General features: G+C 40.8%; 2 protein-coding genes across 2 annotated transcripts in view; both read left to right on the top strand.

Moving 5' to 3' along the window:
• The first annotated feature begins 1,977 nt into the window (after positions 1–1,977).
• Dusp16 (dual specificity phosphatase 16) overlaps positions 1,978–5,942 on the top strand; it is a 173,567-nt gene continuing 169,602 nt past the window's right edge. The window contains exon 1 of the mRNA XM_010638392.3: positions 1,978–2,049. The gene's annotated coding sequence lies outside the window, so the exon portion shown is untranslated. The remainder of the gene's footprint in view (positions 2,050–5,942) is intronic.
• Positions 1,978–5,942, top strand: part of Gpr19 (G protein-coupled receptor 19) — a 24,242-nt gene continuing 20,277 nt past the window's right edge. Inside the window, exon 1 of the mRNA XM_010638390.2 lies at positions 1,978–2,049. The gene's annotated coding sequence lies outside the window, so the exon portion shown is untranslated. The remainder of the gene's footprint in view (positions 2,050–5,942) is intronic.

Raw genomic sequence — 5,942 nt, 5'->3', positions numbered from 1 at the left:
TCTAAGAGGAGAATTGTATTATTTCTTAATGGAGAGATTGGGAGGGTGGTGTCTTTGTCACTTTTTAGTTACTGTGACACAATACCTGACACCCACAATTTAGGGAGATCACACTTACTGTGGATCACACTTTAGAACTTTCAGTCTTTGCATGGTGAAATAGTAGAAGGGCCTAGGCAGAGAAAAGCTGCTGACTTCCTGGCAGCTGGGAAACAGAGAAGAGAGGAGCCAGGAAGGGAGATACAACCTACAAAGTCACTCCCTAATTTATATTTATTTAAAATAATTAACAACTCACATTTTAAAACATTTCGCATTTCTCCCATAAAATCATAGAACATTTTCAAAATGCTCATGGTGTCAACAGTCAAGTGAGATTTTTTGTGGGGGGGACCAGGGATCGAACAGGGATCGAACTCAAGACCTTGCACTTGGAAGTGGCTCAGGTGTGGCACCACTGAGCTATTCCCTGGTCCAGGTGAGATTTTAATGTATCTCTCAATTAAGGTTGTTAAGACTTAGATGAATAACTTCCCCAAAGTCATAAGTTCCAACTTGAGTAGAGATACCTTTCTTTATTCATTTCAGCTCTCTGATAGCATTCTGTGAATCTGGCATTTTCATTCAGTTGGAACTAAAGAGATTTTTAAGGAAAGTAGCCATGGAGGGTGGGTGGAGTTACCATCTCAGTGTCTATACTAATTCCTAGAATTCTTTTGATATTTAGAGTCAGCAACAGTCCAGTAAGGAAAGGGCCCATTAGTTATATTTGGTTCTGAAAATGCTAATTGAAAACCCTCCTCAGCAACTCAGTCCTTTTCCCTCTTTAGTGAACAGGGTCCCATGGTGACTGGATTTGAAAGAAATCATCCCCTTTAGCAGTTACCTAGCACCATGGCAACCAGGACGTCAGCAAAGCAGGACAGACCCACATAAAACAGCTCCAACCAGGCTTCCATCCTCCCTCTGATTCAATCCTGCCTGAGGCCTAGGGAGGGGGCTAATGACATCTAGGCTGTACACCCAAGAATTCCTATGAGTTGCTATGGTTTTCCCCATAAGCATAGATGTATGAGTATGTAGTCAACTATGTCATAAAAATCCACTCACTTCACCCCCTCCACACACACACAAAAAAAATGAAGTGTATTTAAAGTGTGGGAGTGCTGGGATAGACACAAGGATGTAGATGTGAGATAGTGTTTTTGGGTTTAATACAACATAAAAATTATTTGTGCTAAGCTTATAAACAGGTTGGCAGAAGGAGAAATAAAAACTCAAAATATATAGTGTGACTTCTATTTAGGCGCAAGAACCCAGGGAAATATTTTAAAAATATTTTTATTTACCTGAGAGTGAAAAGCAAATGGCTTTTAATTTAACAAGCGCTGAAGTGGGTGTAATGCTGTCCGTGGTGCTGAACACTTGATTGGCCCAGAGAGGACTCTGGAGAGAGGTTAAGGAACACCTTGTCAGGATACTAATGATGAGAAAGAAAAAAATAAGGACTGGGGAGGAAGGGTCATTTCCCTCCCACTTCAAGCAACTCTGAGTCCTCAGGATAAAATCATCAGATTTAAAAAAAAAGCAAAATAACAAAGAAAGTAGAAAAGGCTGGAGATTTGGATGGCTGAATCTTCCCCTTTTCATATGGAGATTTTTGATCCGAGCCAATCATGTCAGAGATTTCTGCTGCTTTGCTCCTGAAAGGAAAAGTGGGGGTAGGGAGAAAGAAGATGGCCACATTCTCCCCTAGAGCCACATGATCCATCTCCCATGTGACACATTCCAGAGCCTTGGAGAGGATCAGGGAGGGGCATGCAGAGTGTGGGGCTGGGGGCGGGAAGATGGTTTAACAGTCAACCCAGCACAGCGTCATCTTGTCTCCCTACCAGGAAGCAGGCTATGAGCCAAGGGGAAGACAGAGGACCGAAATGAGTGTGTTCCCAAGATTTCCTGGTGGTTTGTGGCATTCTCCAAAGTCCTATGCAAGGGCTGTTTTTGACCAAGAAGACCCAAGAAGACCTCTGAAATCAAGTCCAGATGAAGGTATGTGATAGAAATTGCTTGGTATCACGCTCCGAGGACATTATTTTCTCCCTCTTTCCCTCTCTCCCTCTCTCGTTCTCCCTCCCCCCCTTTTTCTCCAGGCAATTTGGAGGTTTTTATCCTACCTTAGACGCTTGTTAGGGGCTTTAGATTTGTTATAAGCCCAGGAAAGGTGCTTACCTGTTCTGTAAAATGTGTAATTCTCTGGAATAAGTGCCTGTTGAGAAAAAATTAGATGGAAATTGTGTATAGTAATCAATAATAAAACATTTACTGATGAAAATAATTTTTTTCCCTTGAATCCTGGAAAGAGAAAAAATATTACTGAAACCAACTAGATTTCCCTGGCGCTACAATAAAAGCCTGTCTCATCCCTTTTCAGCTGCTTATTCTGTGCCCATATTCCCAGAGGTTATTGGGAATAGCTTAGGGAGCCTGAGTGGGTAGTCATGCTGTTTCTTTGTGCTGTTCTGTCGTCTTCCTTCTGATGCTTCTGATACCAGGAACACTTATGATTGCTCCCAGCTCTGATTTAGGCCAGTAGACTGCCACAGAACTCTGTATCTTACAGAATTGCCACTGAAAGACCCTGGGGACATTCTTAAAGGAATCTACCAAAGTTACAGGGTAAAATAATCTGCTGTGAACTCAAATCATGGTATCTTTGCTTATATCTATCCACAACAAAGAGAAGAGCTAGCACATTTAAATTTTATTTCATTTATGTAACAAATACAAAGTTCTTGCTATGTGCAAGGCACCATTCTGAGCACAAATAATCAGCCACTAATCATTACAGCACCCATTTTAGAGATGAAGAAACTGAGGCATAGAGAAGTTAGGGAATTTTCCCAAGGCCATACAGCTAGCAAATAGAACCAGAATTTGGACCTAAGAATTTTGACCACAGAGCCCATGATCTTAACCACTGAGCTAAACTGCTTTGTTTTATCTTAAGTGATGTCAGCAGTGTATTTGGCTATGAATTCTGTTCAGCTGACACTACTAGAAAATTGAATCAGCTTGGCTGGCTAAAACAGATCTCCAGTGAAATCTATATTTAATCTTGAATTATCCCAATAGTCACATTGTGTACCCCCAACTAACCAAGTAAGTAATTGCCTATTTTCTTTCCCTTGTGCTGTATAGATATCTGGTAGTAAAACACTGTTACTATGGTGACTAAATGATGTCTAAAGAAAAAGAAAGAAATCTGGAATTACATCATGGTTGACTCTTAAAAATTGAACCTAGAAACACTCCTCCATCCTCAGAATCTACTAACAAGCCTAGCCTAAGCATTTATCTTTAAAAGCATTCATGTGATTCTCAAAATAAAATAATAAACGACAAGGTTAAAACTTCTAAAATTATGCCCATAAATTGTGATATCAAACTGATTAGATTTTTTGCTTTAAAATATTATTACCATACTTTAAAATAAGGGCATAGATCTCTCTGCAAATTATTTTAGGTTTTTAAGGATAAAAGAAGTTTGTTAGTAATTTTAAAAAATTATTTCATTTTTAAAAAAGATTTTCATCCTTTTATCAATGTAGCTTACCTTCTGGCCCTTGATAATAAAACAATGACTGACCTCATTGCTATAATCTGTGGGAAAACTAAAATAAGTTGCTAGGTCTAAGATACACAGGGGAAGAAAAAGGACAAGAATCTCTAATTTGCGAAATTCTTTATTAAAAGAGACTTTGCCCTCCAGTGTTTCATTGCACTGTGCCTTGAAGAGCAACTGTGTCCCCTACAATAGTGAACTTTGGTTTTTTAGCTTAAGACTTTGCTGAAATACACATTGTCCTAGGACAAATAACAATTTCCATTTTTGTAATCACCTGAAGTGTGCCCTGGTGTGTGGTAAGCTGTTTGAATGAAGAATGGGAAGTCTCAGGACTCTGACAGCTTCTGCTAGAGCCAGTTTGATGTTTATGGGAAGCATAGCAAAGAGGCACATTTACCCTGAGAACTTGCCAAGATCAAAATTATGCTTGAGGTTTACATATTTTAGGCAAGTTGAGGATCACTAGTGAACTAGAGTTCAATAAGTTCCATAAATTCTTTCTGGAAATCACTGATCTTCCTGTGTCTGACCTTTCATTTTTTCCTTCATTCTAAACATTGAACCCAGGAACCTCACACATGCTTGGGTAAGTGCTCTAATGCTGAGCTATATCCCCAGTGCTTTTTCACAATTTTATTTTGAGACAAGGTCTGCCTAAGTTGCCCAGGCTGATCTCAAACTTGGGTTCCTCCTGCTTCGTTTAGTCTTTTGAGTAGCTGGGATTACACCTGTGAGCCATTGTGCCTGGCCTCCCTGAAGTTTTTATTCACACTTAGAATAAAGTTCTCCTGATATTTTTATTAATATTTAGATGGAGACACCCCCAACAGTCTCATTTTCCTCTTATGTGTTACTTGGCAACATTTCCCAACATTAAAGCAGTTCACCGTGGGTTGAGAGTGGATGTCTTGAAAGGTCCTGCTCCATACAGTCCTTTCCTAAGCCACTCTGGCTCCCATTCCCTAGAATTTTGCCAGGAAACTCACAGAACTGCAAGACTCCTCCTTGAGGACCTCAGGATCTTGAATGTCCGTGGGGTTAGGGCCCAACTCCCATTCCCAAACCATGGCATTTAGGACCTCAGTGGAAGATACTGTCTTAGGGCATTTTGAAAACTGGCTCACAATTTGAATTTAAATGAGCAAGCTGATTAAGATTAAAATAGTCATTCTCCTGACAATATCCACAGAATAGCCTTTATTCTGTTTTTTGTTTGTTTTGTTTTTCTATCCCATTAAGGGGAAGAAGATGATGGTTGTAGGTAAAGTGTGAGCGTTCCTCCTCCTTACCTCCAGTGCTACCTGCTGGGTTTACTGCACAAAGGAAACACAGCCCTGCTGGGAGCACAAAGCAAGTGTGCTGCATGCCCACTGTGCACACACAGGGCTTCTCGGGTAAGCAGGGTTAGTGCACACAAGAGGCCTAGCTGGGCTTCCTGCTCATCATTCTTGAATCTAAAAGGAGGCAACCCACTTAACCAAGCTGAACAGAAAGAGAATAGCAAGGCCTTTCCTGGAGAGGCCCTACTAAATATGCTCTTGTTTTAGAGGCTAGGAGTGGAAAAGGAGATAAGAAAGGGGACATTAAATCTGGGTGAAGGATGTGACAGCGATGACTGGGTTCTACTTTTCAGGGGCAGTCACTTGCCAGCTAGGACACCCTGCCAGATGAGGCTGGTCCTTCCAGTAAAATGATCAAATCCCTTCCTTGGGTGTGTCTGTAGGGAAGGCGAAGAGTAGAGAATGACCAGAGTATGGGTACAGTTTCTTCTCTGTGAGCTACTGTGAAAAATGGAATGAAGTGGGAGCTGTCCTCTCCCGGAGGAAAGTTTAAAAAGCAAAAGGGGAGTTACTGTCATATACCCCCCGTTTTCCCTTGACTAAAGCAGTCATCTTTTGGTGCCATTCATTCAGAAAACTCTCCCAGACACTTGATGTCTGTCATGTTTAATCCTGGTAGCAACTGTCAATGGTGTGGATTATCAGCCTGATTTCTAATAAGGAAGCTGAAGGTCAGGAATTCACTAACCTGTGATAGAGAGCCAGGATCTTAATGTAGTTCTTTCTGATTCTGTGCTTCATCTACTATATCACAAGTAAAGTTCTTTCCCCTGAATCCTTTAATAGAATATATGTTTTTAAATATCACATTAGTACAAATATAGTTTTTTTCAAAAAGCACGTATAATGATAACAAAAGTAGCTGGGCGTGGTGGCTCATGCCTGTAATCCCAGCACTTGGGAGGCTGAGGCAGGAGGATCGCTGTGAGTTCAAGACTACCCTGGCCTACATAGTGAGTTCCAGTTCAGTCTCAACT

The sequence above is a fragment of the Fukomys damarensis genome, unplaced genomic scaffold (assembly GCF_012274545.1).
Source record: "Fukomys damarensis isolate Sample0158 unplaced genomic scaffold, DMR_v1.0_HiC HiC_scaffold_19, whole genome shotgun sequence".
Classification (NCBI taxonomy): Eukaryota; Metazoa; Chordata; class Mammalia; order Rodentia; family Bathyergidae; genus Fukomys; species Fukomys damarensis.
This window is presented reverse-complemented; position numbering and strand designations above follow the sequence as displayed.